Genomic DNA, 15,689 nt, shown 5'->3' with positions numbered 1-15,689 from the left:
GGTAGAGGTTTGCCAAAGGGGTCACATTCCACTGATTGAGAACTGCTGGCTATTGTGTACTAAGTCTCTAATATTCCGCTTGCAAAAATATTAATTATGAAGATTAGGAATAATGTATTCAGAGTAATTCATTATTTGTGCTTTTAAATATTAAGCAACTTCATTTATTTATTTATTTATTTATTTATTTATTTATTTATTTATTTATTGGCTTTCGAGACAGGGTTTCTCTGTGTAGCTTTGGAGCCTGTTCTGGAACTCCTTTGTTGACCAGGTTGGCCTTGAACTCCTTGAGATCTGTGAGTGCTGGGCTTAAAGGTGTGCACCAGCACCGTCGGCAGATATTCGGCTTCTTGTATGTACTTGTTACACGTCCTTAAAACAATGTGGTTATTAATCCAGCTCAATCACTTGGTGAGCTGAAGTGCAGCCTATGGAAACGGAAACCAACATCTCTTATCTCAGGTGGAGGGCATTCTCTTCCCTGCAGGTTATCTGGTCCTGTTTCTAGGGTTTGCTGTCACTAAGATCTGCATTCGTGTGTTCACAAGGAAAGCCATTCCCTCTCATCCAACTGCTCTTTGTTTCAGCTTCGATACAAACGCCATTGCCCACGATAGGACGGAGCCCAAACATACAAGAGCATCCCATGTACCCAAATAGCAAGCATAGCATGGGAAAAGAACGCACAAGTTTGCAATCATTTGACTCCGGCCTGAAAGGGAGGTCGGCAGGGCTTATGCCCTCCTCTACCGTGTGCTTGTTCCGGCCAGGGGCTCCATCACTAGAACCCTTTTGTGCACCTAGTGTGTGATGTGGTTATGAGGGTGGTCTCCCGGCGCTTCATCTTTATCTTTGCGCCCTTGCTTCCAACACCACACCCAGAGGCCGGTGCAAGAGGAAACAGAGCAAAGAAGCCACGTTACCAGGATTTCAATAATTAACTATAAAGCAGAAGCTAAAACTCACTTGGCGTATCCACATTTTGGATAAAAACCCAACTAAGCCACTTCACGGTGTTCCCAGAGCCCTGCCCCTCAGTCTCCCTGGAGGGGGAAAGTTGCAGAACCTTGGCAAGGGACAGAGCGAGCGCCTACTCTAGCCGGTCTGAGGAGGGTACTTCCTCCCGGAAGTGACGCGAGTTCAATCCCAGCCTGGCTCTCCCAAACAAAAGGGATCCTGGGGCCCCGGGAGGAGCTGGGATGACTTTGGAGAAGCCCCGCCTCCAGTCTGCGCGAATTGGTGGCAGGGACGCAAGAACGAAGCTTCGATTGGCCGAAGCATCTGCCAGTCGCTGCCGCCGGCGGATGAGGGGGCGGGTCCTGGAAGGCTGGGGATGGGGAGCGGGCGGCGGAGGCGGCGGCGGGGAAGGATTCCGGAGAGCCGAGACCAGGTACGGAGCGCGGGCTCTGGGCCCGGCGGTGCTGGGGGCCGGGTCCCCAAGAGAGCTTCCTTGCCCGGAGCGTGGGTGGCTTCCCGCAGCGGCCCCTGTCGCGGCAGGGCTGGTCCTCTAGGGGGCGGGGCCGCCGCCTCCAGCTCCCGGGATTCCCCGAGGAGGCGCCGCGGCATCCTCGGGGGTCCTCGCGGCTGTTCATTGTCTCTCGCTAGCGTCCGCCCCTCAGCAAGGGTCCCCTCCAGTCCCGGTTCACGCCACGGTACGTAGTGCCCAGCCCCAGCCTCGGAGACGGACGGTGGGTTTAGTCTTCCAGGTTGCAGCCCTCACCCCCTATATGAGACCCCCACGAATTCCGGCATCCCTTCTCACACCTGTCCTTTCTCGCAAGGGTGGAACCAGACTAGTGTTCTGCATAAGGTGAAAACGGCGTTTTCCTTATGAGGGATGGGCGAAAAAAAAGAAAAAAGACTGAACCCAGACAGACATTTCCAACAGCCATAGCGGCCTTGCCCCCTTTTTAGCCCGTCCCATCCCCCAGCCTCTGATGCTCAGCATTGCTCCTGCATCCCCTCGGATCCAGTATTCTCTAGTCGAGTGTTGAGAACTGTCTGGCTTTGGGACGTTTTTAGAATGTGGCAGGTGAAATCGCCCTTTGTACCTTCTTCACCCTCCTATTTCTTGTGGGAGAAGCCAGCTTTTAGGGTGTTTTTAGGTTTGTGTTGCCTTTCGGTGTTGCTTTCCACCCGGTTTCTTCCCTGAGAACTCGATAGGAAAGCATCCACATATTTCCTAGCGAGGTGGGTGTGTTAGCTATCAGCAGAGTTGGCCTTGTGTGGGTAGGAATGCAGTGTGTATTGTTTGACAGTCAGTGAATAATAGCGTATTTTCAAATGAACCGGTGTTAAGGAGTCAATAAATGGCTCTGCACTAAGAATCCCCATCTCCCAGTTTGAAGTGGGCTGGTCCGTTGCTCAGGGAGACTGCAGTTAACCTTGAAGGTGTGTGGCAGGTTGAAACAAAAGACAGGAAGTATTTGAACAAAATTCAGGTTCAGTTGGCTAGGTTTATGATTAATCTGGTCCTTTGGCCTTTAGTACTCCCCTGCCCTTCTTTTATAGTGGGGTTTTACCCTCAAAGGAAACAAATATCCCTGCGATGTGATTCTACCATGCCAGCATCATCAACCAAAATATAGAGCATTAAAATAAAAGGTAGTTTTCAATTTCAGAGAGGATAAATAAAGGCCTGGTAAATTCTGTGCTCATGTAAAACTACCTAAGTGTCTCTGGAGTACCTGTGAAGACTTGCTCAAGTCATCAATGGTAAAATACAAATGCCTTTTGCCTGATGTTAATGTCATCCCATCTCCAGTAATCACGTATGGCTCGCAGTACCGCCTATTAATTTTCCCATATTTTTAGCATTTTAAAAGTTTAATCTCAAGTTCGCGTTACTACTGGTTATTTATAGCTGGTAGCTGTGAGATGCCGGGTTGCAGTCACAGAGGGTGATTGTAGTGGCTGTTGTCGCTAACCTCCGAGGAGACTTCCCGAAGGTAATTATTTTTGAATAGTCAGGTTCCAAGGTTTCTGAGCCACTCTAGGGGCTTCAGATCTGCTCCATGATTGTTTCCAGATATGTAGTGAAAGGAAGCACAAAGGAGAAACTGTGTTCAGGGCCTCTCCAGCAAACGCAGTTTACTGCTGTGGGCGGGAAGGATACATTATCCAAGCAATAGCAGGGGAAAAAAAATCTAGAAGCAGAACAGGAAATCCCCGAAAGATATATCTTATTACATGAGGAGAGAACAGAAAATAAACTAAGGTAGAAGACTTCAGGAATCCAAGGAGCAGCGATTGCCAGGGTCTTGATAAACAGAGAGGGAAAAGAAAATAAAGTCCGTTTGTGTTTTGGCACAATAAAAAGGACCTGTCTGATATACCTTTGCATCCTGAGGGTGTTTTGGTTCTGTTTGGGGTTTTGTTCTTTTAAATTGAGGGTGGGACATTCAATCTCACCATGTTTCTGGAAGCTATGTGTGTAGCCCAGGGGGGCTTCCATGTTCTGTGTTGGAATTATAGCTCACACTACTGTGTTCAGCTCTGGTGAAGCTCTTTCCTCTTGCCTTCTCAGTGTCTTTTTTGGTCATGTTAGATGGCGAAAGGTGTTGTGTACAGATAATTTATGTCTGTGTGTGTGTGTGTGTGTGTGTGCGCGCGCGCGCGCACGCACGTATGTTTAGTGGATTTCATTAAACTATCCTTTGAGGACATAAAGTCTGCTCTTGGTAACTTCCACAGTGCCTGATGTGAACACTGAGTTTAGTTTAAAACTCTCACCGAAGGATCAAACCGGACAGATCATAAAGTGATAAAATATGGCAAATCTTGTTAGTTTGAAACATCTGCCTTCTTGTCTTCATGTAATTTGGTTCTTCCTTATCTGATAACGATAGGGAATTGCCGTATCTGAAGTGACTAAAATTTGGACTTTCCTATGGGAAAATATCTCTGGTGAGGTATTGTTTGTTCTTCTGTTATGAAATTTGAGCCAGACTTACAAACACGATCAGTCGAAGTCATTTTAAAGTTATGTATGTATAGAAATCTCATCTAATGGGGATGAAGTGAATTCTGGAGAACACACTAGGAACTGTTGGTTGTTTTTTTATTTTAGTTTCTGAGTATACTGACTAGTTTTACGTCAGCTTCACAAAGCTCAAGTCGTCTGGGAAGAAGGAACCTCAGTTGAGAAAATGCTTCCCCCAGAGTGGCCTGTGGGACAGCCTATGTGGCATCTTGATTGATTGATGATGGGTGTGAGAGGGTCCAGCTCACTGTGGGTGGTGCCATACAGGGTCTGGGGGCCTGAGTGATGTAAGAAATCAGGCTGAGCAAGCCAGGAAGTAGCACTCCTCTGTGGTCTGCTTCGGTACCTCTGTCCAGGTTCCTGCCTTGCATTCCTGCCCTGGCTTTTCCTCACTGATGGAGTGTGATTGGAGAATTGTAAGATGACGTAACCCTTTCCTCCCGAAGTTGCTTTTGGCTGTAGTATTTTATTATATCATGGTTAAGAGCACTTGTTTAATATACTGTATAATATATAGAAACCCAAACTACTATAAGAGGTCTCCTTTCATGGTTTTTTAGTGGATTTTTCATTGAGTAATTTTTTTGTGCTTTTCTCTTAACCCTGTGCTGGGGCTTGAACCTCGGCCCTTCCACCTGAGCTTTACCTCCGACCTCAATTTGTGTGCTTTAACTTACCACTAAGTGTATCAATGGCACAGGACATCAGGGGACTCTTAACACCATCTCCCTGGTCTGTTAGGAATTTGTGCCAAGTCAGAATCACATTGACGGTGCTGCCAGTTGGTTCTTGGCTCTCTGTGGTATTTCTTAGAGGCTGCCATTGAACTGATGTTCAGTGGCATGAGGGAGAGAGATTATTCTATATAGGAAAATTGTGGTAGTGGTCTGTGGGGTTGGCCCCCAGGAGCGGCTTGCCAGCCTGCTTTTAAAGGCTGTTTTTAATTCCTGAATGTTTTCAGTCAGTAACTGAAAATCAAGTTCCAACTTTTATTTATTTATTTATTTATTTATTTATTTATTTATTTATTTATTTATTTATTTATTTTGGTTTTTCGAGACAGGGTTTCTCTGTGGTTTTGGAGCCTGTCCTGGAACTAGCTCTTGTAGACCAGGCTGGTCTCGAACTCACAGAGATCCGCCTGCCTCTGCCTCCCGAGTGCTGGAATTAAAGGCGTGCGCCACCACCGCCCGGCAAGTTCCAACTTTTAGTTCAGAGCTCTCTCAGTGGCTGTTTCCTACATGAAGCAACTCAGTAAGTTCACACATCGGAATGTAAGATTGTGAACCTACCAAGGTGTGTCATGTAGGAAAATTATTAGCACTTGGCATGTGAGTCAGAGAAGTTAATCGTGCCCACATTCTGCTCTCTGGAGGCTGAGGCAGGGGGCTTTCTTTTGAGACCACCTTAGTCTTAGAAAGCGAGAAAGAAGAAAAAAGACACTAAATAGTCTCTGTAAGCAGAAGTGGAATAGTATTTGTTGATTGGCTTCGTTTTAAATTTGTCTGTAAATAGCTATGATTTGGGCTGAAGAGATAGATGCTCGGTGGTTAAGAGCACTTGTTTCTCTCGCAGAGGACCCAGGTTCAATCCCAGCACCCAGAAGAAGGCTCACAACCATCTTTAGTTCCCGTCCCTGTTTTTTTGAAACAGGGTATGCTCTTTGTAACAGTCCTGACTCTCCTGGAACTCGCTTTGTAGACCAGACTGGCCTCAAACTCCCAGAGATCCGCCTGCCTCTGCCTCCTGAGTGCTGGGATTAAAGGCGTGCACCACTGCCACCTGACAAGCTTTGCTTTTTAAATGCTGCCATCCTGCATCTTTTATAAATGGTTTTGTGGATGCTGTGCTTACTGTATGATAGGTTGTGTCTTCTATAAGATTTAAGAGATTTTCAATGATAATTTTGATTTAAAGTATTTTCTTTATTTCTGAAGGCCACCTCTCCTGTCAGTCCAAAATATTTATTTATTTATTTATTTATTATGTATACAATATTCTGTCTGTGTGTATGTCTACAGGCCAGAAGAGGGCACTAGACCTCATTACAGATGGCTGTGAGCCACCATGTGGTTGTCGGGAATTGAACTCAGGACCTTTGGAAGAGCAGGCAATGCTCTTAACCTCTGAGCCATCTCTCCAGCCCCTGTTAGTCCAAAAATACGGAAAGATTTTAGGAACGGGCAAGAAAGGGGAATTGAGAATGGCTGTGGGGGATGGCAAGGGAAGGGGTTTGGGGACTGAAGACAGGACTTCAGACGTCCTTGAAGTAAAGAGTGCTATAATGTGACCTCTCCTTGAAAAGTGGATCCAAAGGATGTGTCAAGCGCCGAGCCAGAGCGTCACATCTAAGCATGCCTTTGCCAGTAAAGGTGTTCTAACTGTTAGAGCCAGTGTGTGTGTGTGTGTGTGTGTGTGTGTGTGTGTGTGTGTGTATTTCATGATTGTTAGTAAATTTAATAGACACTAGAAAGGGAAAATTAGGGAGCACAAGATGATGGAGTTTAGAGACAAAACCCCGAGACTCCTGACTCTTAGCCTAGTGGGCGTTTAAAAGCGTGGGGCCTTGTGTGGAGCCCAGGAGAAGGGGGAAGGGGCAGAAAGGAAAGAGGATAAGTTGCTTTAACAAGGCATAAGGGGCTGGGGAGTTGGCTCAGTCAGTTAGGTGCTTGACTGCATAAGCTTGAGGAGTCAGTGTTCTGACCCGCAGCACCCTCATGCACAGCCTGTGCAGCTGCAAGCCTGTGAGCTCAGCCTTCGGGGACCGGCAATCAGGATCCCTGGGGCTTGTGACCCGCCAGCCTTGCCAGTCAGGAAGTTCAGCTTCAGTGACAGGCTGTCTCAGAAAATATGGTGGAGAGCAATTTAGGAGATACCTGTTGCTGACCTTTGGCCTCCACTTGCATGCACATCTGCACACATCCAAGCATCACACATGCGCGTGCATGCGCGCGCACACATGCACACACAAGAAGGGAAATAGATAGGGATTGCAGATAGGAAGGAATAAAAGGTATAGAAAACACGGCAGGCAAGTGGCAGGAAGAGCACTGCTGAAGGCGTGAGGGAGGCCGCGCTGCTGGTTCTCCTAGCTAGTCCTTGGTGTTGTGGGAGTGAAAGCAGAGCAGTCTAGTTCTTCTTTACCCCACCCGGGAAAGGACCTTGTACATGGCAGGCACACACTCTGCTCCTGAGCTGTGTCCCCACCCCTCCTTTTTCTTTCTTCCTTTTTTTTTTTTTTTTAATTTGAGACCGAGTTTCACTAAATAATTGCCCTAGCTTGAACTCTTTATATAGTCCAGACAGTCCTAGACATTGAGATCCTCCGGTCTCGGACTCATGAGTAGCTGGGATTGTAGGTTTGTGCCACCAGGCCAGGCTATAGTCCTCATTTTAACTGACTTAGTATTTGAGGACACAGATCTGGTCCTGTATGTCAGCTTTACCCCTTGTCTTTAGATTAAAGACAGCAAAATAGATTTCTTTAGGAGCCCATTTCCTGAGACCTTGCCCCTCAGCACACTAGCCGACTCCCACAGGTTCCTCTTGGGGGGCTGCTTGGTTCTTAGTCAGCATGTCTCATTTCGTAGTCATCATTTCCCCACTAAAACCAGTTCCCGTTCTAACATCCCTGTTTCTGTTGACCACATTGTCATTGGTCACCGAGTCTCTAAACCTCTGCTGGATTTGGATTATTTCCCCATTAAGCTCCCTAAATGGAATCGGTCTCCAAGTCACTGTGCATAAATCCCTCCCGCTTCCTCCTCCTCTTTCCACCAGACGGAACAGCTGTCCACAGAGTTCAGAATTGCGAAACCCGTAAGCAGATGTGTAAATGGATGAATTGATAAAATAGAATGGGATAGCTGCTCCCGAGTTCAGAGCTGGGTTCGTGGCTATTACATGTCTAATGTCAAAATCTTCTGTGGTAGCTTTAGCAACCCCATTTCTCAGCCATTACAAGTTGAAAGCTGTAACTTGATTAAATGCTGTACAGTTTCACTAGAAGCAGAGACACGCTTTTCCTTTCCATTGCAGACCGCGCAAGGGGCTGGTGTAGGTGGAGGAGTGTCCTTCCGTGTTCCCAAGTAGTGTGCAGCTATCATCATAGGCTTAGACATGTGTGGGGCATGTCCCTAAACTGACATTTTTGGGAACTCGAGATGCCCTCTCCTCCTTGGATCAGGTCAACCTCCTGAGTTGGGTTAAAGAATAAATACATTTGTTTTCATTTGTAAATTAGACACATGAAAGATAGACAGTGATGCTCTATTGGAAAAAATAAACAAATAAAATAATGTCCTGTCCTTGTAGGTGTTAGTATTCAGGCATCTGTACTGGCCTGACCATGGGATATACATCCTCAGCTGTAGCCACTAAGAGCACCACCTGTGCACATTAACTGTGTTCCCTTTTAAAAGGGCCCTGCCCACCTCCCACCCCTCCCCTTCTCTCCCCCTCACCATCCGTCTGTCCCTCTCCTCCTCTCCCCCTCCCCTCCCTTCCCCTCCTCTCCTCCTTCTCTTCTGTTCCCAGAGACCAGTCTCCCCGTCACCCCCTTTTTCCCATTCAGTTTCCCCCAATTAAAACCCTCCACCTGAGGTTCATCCCATGGCGCCTTTCTCTCCCGTGCGTCTTTTTCTAAATTACAGCAGTAGTTGGACTTGGATGTTCTTCGATGCAGAGTGAGAACTGACAGCCACAAGCACTAGCTCATGGAGTCCACACAGCCTCCTGCTAGAATGTATGTCATCCTGTTTTCTACATGAAGAGCTACAGCTCAGATGTTAAATGGACCAGAGGCAGCTTGAAACCCCAGTTGTCAGGCTCCAAAGTCCATGCTCTCTCCGGTTCAGAGCACTGTCTCCCATGAGGATGATTTCCCCTGAAGGACCGGAGCGGAAGGCATTGCTGCTTGCTCATGGCAACAGATTGTTAAAACTAGGCTCGTGTGGAGGTTTTCAGAGTTCAGGGAAAGGCGCGAGCACAGTTCAGACACCGTGACTGTGGCGGTTAGTCCTCCAGACTGCTGGTGTGTCTCTGCAATCCCCGTGGAGCTGGTGACTTCATCTCCTGCAGCAACTGAGGGTTTTTCCATCCAGGCCGCCTCAAGAATTGTGACCCATGAAACATCTTACTGAAAATGAAATCACCCTACACAACCATTGTTCCCTTGTTCTGGTTTTGTTAGAAGAGTGGAATTTTGGGGGACTCTGATAGCTAAAATAGACATGTTAGACTAGAATCTTGTTATAATTTCATTTAAACTAACTAGCAAGTATGAAAACCAAATTCTGATAATCTGATGTTTAAAGATATGTGTCTTTTCTTAAAATTTCAATGAAAAATGTTTTGTTAAAACTTAATTTTCATTCACACCCATTCCAGAAGCTAAAACTATGTGGTCTTCTGTGGGCGAGAAAAGTGAAAGGGTGTGAACAGATACTCAGGTAAACAGACCTGGCTTCTTGTTTTGTTTTTGAAGCTGGGTCTTACTGTGTATTCCTGGCTTGCCTTGAACTTGTAGAAATCCTCTTTCCTCAGCCTCCTGCATGCTGAGATTACAGCTGTGCACCCATGCCCAGTCAGAAGGCCTGTTTTTGATAGCTTTGTCTTGGCATCCTCATACAGACAGAGAGATGCTTGTTTACAGACAGCTGCTCCTCAGTGCACATGTACTCCTGCTGACAGCATATAAGAAAAATAACAAGAGAGACAGATGCACAGACTCACACACAGAAGACCCTAAGAACCAAACCAAAACTTAAGTCATAGTGTCCAAAAGAGCAAGGTAGATGAGATTTCAGAGATGAGTAAGTAGGGCTAGCAGGATGGCCCAATGACCATTTTCTGCCAAGCCTGATGACCTGCGGTCAGTCCTGAGCCCAACATGGTAAAGAACCATTTCTGGCAGGTTGTCTTCAGAACTCCACACAGATGCCATGGCGCACGCGTGTACACACACTCACACACAACAAATATAATACAAATTGTAGTGCTCAGCGCTAGACCTGGTTCTCTTTAGCTGTGCCATATGCTCAGTCCTTGTTTGCAAATGAGGGGCTGAATTGGATTATTTTTGAGGCCCCATCCCCTAAGGCTCATAAAGTAAGATTAGCCATGAATAGTGGTTTTCAAGAAAACCCTGGAGTCAGATTTACTGGTTCAAATCCCTTTTCTTCCACATACTGGCTATGAGACTGAGCAAGTCCTTTAGCCACAGTGCCTCAGCTTGGCCATTTTTAACTGGGATTGCAGTGATGTGTTGTTGAGGGGTGTGACTTCTGTCACCAAGATAGTGATAATATATGTCAGGTCCTTAGGAATGTCTGGCACATATTCGTGTGTAGCTCAATAAATGGCTTATTGTTTTTCAGTATTTTTCATTTGAAATCTCCGAAAGTTATGCTGTAGAATGCTGAGGTAGTGGTGATTAATGTTCTCATTGTTCATAGGAAGCATAAGCGGGGAGAGTCCTTGAATCTGCCTTAAAGGAGTGCTCCAGTGTCTGGATGCTGACCTCGGAGTTTTAGCACTCCCGCAGAGCTCCTCCCTAGAGGCACCCTCAGTGTTAAGTAAATAAATGTCTCTATCCCCCCAGCACCGTGACAGCTCCCTAAGTGTGTTATTCAGATGTCTTTCACGTTAATTCAGAGAGAGGGTACTGCAACGTACAATCTCTAAAGCATTCTCCCAAACCATTCTTTTTATCGTAATGCTGTGTATTGCGTGGCCAGTAAAAAAGGTGACGCTGTCTGAGAAAGGGCATGCACTGGCGTGTGCTCACGTGGTAGGCAGGAGGCTTGGGTCTGGTTGTTCCCGGGCACTTTCAGAGTAGAAGTGAGCTGGGCCTAGTGGCACACATCTGTAACCCCAGCGCTTGGGAAGCAGAGGCAGCAAGGTTGTTGAAAGTTTTAAGTCAGCCTAGTCTAGATAACAAGTTCCAGGCCAACCAGGACATCGGGAACAAACAAACAAAAAGTGGTTAGTATATTGTTTTATTGGGTAGCTGCAGACTGGTTGGTTTAAATAAAAAGGTCTTTTCTCACCTGTTGGCTAAAAGTTTAGCCCACTGTTCTGTTTAGGGTACGCTCTGCCTTGCACTTTTCCCTGACTGGCCTGTATACTAATTTTTACCCTAAGGATACTAGTCTTATTGGATTAAAGATTATATTAACCTTTTTTATTGAGATTTTTTTCATACAATATATTTTGATCATATCGTTTCCCCTCCCCCAACTTCCTGCCTTGCAACTTCATGTTCATTCTCCTTTGTAAACAAAACAAAAAAAATTCTGAAAATCCAAACAAAAATAAAGTACACAACAAACCATGAAGTCCACTTTGTATTGACTCCTGGGCCTGCCCTGGGGTATGGCTGTTGTAACCAGTGACACTCCATTGGAGAAAACAGATTTTACTCCCCCGCCCCACATCAGGTATCAATTGCAAATCCTCCCCCCCCCACCTGAGCAGGTCTTGAGGGTGCTCCCGGAGTCTGTTAGTCTTGCTTATCAGTCCTGTTGGGTCTGGATGACTGTTTCCTTGGAGTGTTCTTCACCTCTGCCTCACCGTCTGTCCACCTCCTCTTCCACGTGGATCCCGGAGCCTGTGGGGAGAGGTTTGATAGACATCTCATTTAGGACTGGGTGCTCACGCCTCTCACTCTAATGCTGCACGTAGTGGTGACCTCATTTTAACTTAATTGCCTCTCTAAAGTCTCTGGGGCTGGAAATTAGCTCACTGGTCCAGCACTTGCCTAACAAGTTCAAGGCCCCAGGTTCAATCACCAGTCCTGGAGAAAAAGAAAAAAGGAAGGCGGGGGAGGGGGAGCATTCCTTGTGTCTTCAGGTGCAATCACATTCTCAGAGGCTGGACGTAAGAGTCAACAGGAGTGTGGGGTAAGGACTCAGCCCATTAACATATAGGAATGGAAATAGTCTTGTAATATCTTCAGCTGAAAAAAAAAACCTGATTTATAGTATGGTTAATTAAGTTTATATTACTTAATAGTATAAAATGAAATTGTATTTTGCACCTTGACGTTAGGAATTTTTAAACGCTTTTGTGGGGGGGGCGTATTTCGAGACAGGGTTTTTCTGTGGCTTTGATGCCTGTCCTGGAACTAGCTCTTGTAGACCAGGCTGGCCTCGAATTCGCAGAAATCTGCCTTCCTCTACCTCCCAAGTGTTGGGATTAAAGGCATGCGCCACCACTGCCCAACTTCTAAAAACCGCTTTTTAAAACAAATCAGAAAATCGTTTTGTTAAAGCATGTTGACATGATCTTCCCTGTTCAGATCCTAAAACACATTAAAGGGGGTAGGACTGTTTGGAGAATTGTTACTGTCTTACCAGAGAGGAGCAGGAGTTTTTAATCTTTTGACATAGTCTAAGACGCCAGTACTTTTCACCTCCTAACCGTGCGTCTGTGCCCACATTTAGGTTTGGTAGCTTTAAACAGTGTTTCATGTTCATTTTCTTAATATCTCATGTATACTGGTTTTCTGTCATTTGGTTTGGTTTAGTTTGGTTTTGGTTTTTAATTTTGTTTCTAGAAAGGTCTCGGTTAACATGGGCAGGCCTTGACTCCAGTAGGCGTTCATGCCCAGGCTGGCCTTGAACGTTTTATCCTCCTGCCTCCCACTTCCCAGGTGCTAGGATAATAGGTCTGCACAGCCAGGCCCGGGTGTACACTGGATTTTTAAAGTAGTGTACTTTTAGTGGACAGATTCAAAGTGCCTATGTTTGTGTATTATCTCTTTGAGCTTTAAGAAGTAACTGACCCATATTTTGGTTTTATACAAATATATTTGAGGCTACATGATTGGAATACATTTATTTTATATATCTGGTCATATCTAATTACTGATTCTAAAACCACACTGAATGGCCTATGAGGCAGTTTTAGCCCAAGTATGAGCTATTTAAATTGAATATTTGAGTGTATAACAAAATGATCTCCTAGTAAAATAACTGAATTTTTAGAAAATTGAGTTATTTTTTTCTTTTTTTTTTGTTTTTGAGGTCACACTGTCAAGAACTAAGACTCATCTAAAATGTTGATTTTTTTTTTAATCCATGTTCCTTATTACTAACTACTTAGAGAGTAAACTTTCCCTGATACACCCAGATACCAGACACATTTTACCTGTGCTCTGCCCTGCCCCGCCCTGCCCTGCCCTGTTTACAGGGCTGTAAAAGCTGTTTGGGGTGTTTCTTTTTCTGCCACCTCGTCTCTCTGTGGTAAAAGGGCAGCTGTGCCTGTTGTCCTACAAAATTAGTTCATTTCCAGGGCGCAGGCTTCATCAAGAAGCAGGAAACACAGTGAGAACCAGAATGAGCGGAGCTTGGGTGTTCCTCAGAGACAGGAAGGTTGGGAACAAAGTGAGCAGATCGCAGCAATGTATTTCCCAGGCAGAATCAGCAGGGCAGTTTAGGAGGCTGTTTGGGTGTGTGAACGAGGGGGTGTAGCCCGTGTGTGCGCATACACTCCCTCCTCCCTGATACCCATAACTCCTCCAGACACACCTTTAGTCTCAGTGCTTGAGGAGTTGGAGCAAAGGGGTAAATTCACAGCAAGACCCCATCTCAAAAAGGAAAAGGAGGCCTGCTTGCAACTCGGGAGGCAGAGGTAGGTGGATCTTTTGAGTTCAAGACTAGCCTTCTCTACATAGCGGAGTTCCAGACCTGCCAGGGCTATGTAGTAAGACTGCCTCAAAAGACAGACAGGAAGAAACAAAAGAGAGAAGTCTGTTTAGTGAAGGAAGACTCACAATCTCGGCTGTTAGCTGGAGCAGCGGGAAGGAGCCTGTGACAGGTATGCTGAGCAAGCTTGTTTGAAATCACCTACCGTAACGTAAATAAAGTCTCATGCTTAGTTTTTAAGTGGGCTTATTTTTCCAGGGCATTGAAATACTTGTAACATTTTTATTGTGTGTGTTTCTATGTATTTTTATTAAGAAAACTCTGAAGTTTAGTGCACTGTCAGCCGGCACTGGGATCTGTCCAGACAACGTGTGCACAAGTGGTTTTTCTTTCCGATTCATAGACTGTCGCATTCCTTAGACAGAGTGTCTGGGAGTAAACTTGGGCAGACTGGGCCTTGGAGGGGTCTGCTGGAAAGAGCAAGCTGGGCATCTGGTTGGCATGATTCTGTCTTTCAAAGTCACTTCATGGATGGTGTCAATGACAAGTAACAGCTCACTTGGAAAACAGAGCAGCCGATAGCCTGTATGTAGTATAGCGTGGCATACGTGCGCAAAACCTGGCAATGATGATTCAAATGAGTGGCAGCCTTTTTCTGAAAACCTTGGGCTATGTAATTCTGCCCATATACTGGCAGAAATTGCTGGACTAGCTTATTTAGTGGTTTGCCTGCGTGCTGTTGGTCTTCTACTCTTGACTGTGTGATGGACCCAAACTTCCTCTTCTAACTTGGGAGGTTCAGAGTTTGACTGTTGACTCAGTAAATAAATTGGGATAAATTGAATAAAATTAAAGATCCCCATTTCCTTTTTTTTTCTTGGGTTTTTTATTTCATTTTTTTCAAGTTTTCATACATGTATATATTATATGTTGAGCCTGACTCCCCTATGTCCCCATTCCCCTTCCCTCCTACCCTCCCTTTTCTGACTCCACTCCTTTCCCAGTGCCCCGTTTTTTCCCTGGTCAATTTCACTTCTTGCATATTGAGGGGTGTGTGTATCTTTTTTTTTTAACTATATCTTAGTACCATTGGGGAAATATAAGCAAAACCATTTGTTTGTAAATCAGCGTTTAATGTGTAGACATGATGGGAAAATAGAAGTTGGCAGTGTTTGGTCATCCTTGTAAACAGTGGAAAAGGTTACAGCTTGGTTTGTTTCTTTGTGGTTGTCAGGAAGTGAGATGAGCGTTCTCTTACACAGACTTGGCAGGTGGAACGTTTTGGTTGTGATTATGTTCTGAGTGCATTGTGGCGTTGTGCGCGACTCATGTTGTCTGTTGTCAGGCTTTTGTCAATCCAGGGAAAGTGAGTGTCCAGTGCCCCTGACGAGTTAGTTCTTAGAGTGGCCCAGACATCAGGAGAGATTCTGGATGCCAGAGGCTGAGGCGAGAGGATCAGCATTGGAGTTTGAGGTCCCCCAGGCTCTGTAGCGAGTCCCTGTCTTGAAAAGGGGAGGGGCTGGAGAGATGGCTCAGTGGTTAAGAGCATTGCCTGCTCTCCCAAAGGTCCTGAGTTCAATGCCCAGCAACCACATGGTGGCTCACAACCATCTGTAATGAGGTCTGGTGCCTTCGTCTGGCCTTCAGGCACACCCACAGACTGAATATTGTATACATAATAAATAAATATTAAAAAAAAAAAAGAAAAGGGGGGCGGGTTTCGTTAGCTCCCACCCTTCATAATTACATTAGCAGCCTGGCGCCATCAGACTTAGCAGCTGTGGTTCTATTGGACACCAATGGGGCCCACTACACTGTTCATAGTGTGGTCTCAAAGACAGTGAACTTCTTCTTGTTTTGCAGTATTGGACACTTTTCTACCATGCTGACGGCATTTTAAATATCTGTCAATTTTCCAACATTTTGACTGAAGGAAATCTCTAAGACTTTATTCCAGAGGACGCAAGTGCAGCCACCAATACCAGGTCAGTGTCACCTCTCCACCCACAAACTCTCCACTGCCATACTAAATCATAATGCAGCGTGGATGTCTCTAA

General features: G+C 45.6%; 1 protein-coding gene across 5 annotated transcripts in view; it reads left to right on the top strand.

Moving 5' to 3' along the window:
- Positions 1 to 1,333: 1,333 nt before the first annotated feature.
- Cttnbp2nl (CTTNBP2 N-terminal like) overlaps positions 1,334 to 15,689 on the top strand; it is a 48,900-nt gene continuing 34,544 nt past the window's right edge. For 2 of the 5 annotated variants that reach the window (XM_057793820.1, XM_057793816.1), the window contains exons 1-2: positions 13,438 to 13,618; positions 15,496 to 15,617. The gene's annotated coding sequence lies outside the window, so the exon portion shown is untranslated. The other 3 variants (XM_057793817.1, XM_057793819.1, XM_057793818.1) reach the window with 3 other exon arrangements.

Source organism: Chionomys nivalis, chromosome 18, assembly GCF_950005125.1.
Source record: "Chionomys nivalis chromosome 18, mChiNiv1.1, whole genome shotgun sequence".
In the NCBI taxonomy this organism is placed as follows: Eukaryota; Metazoa; Chordata; class Mammalia; order Rodentia; family Cricetidae; genus Chionomys; species Chionomys nivalis.
This window is presented reverse-complemented; position numbering and strand designations above follow the sequence as displayed.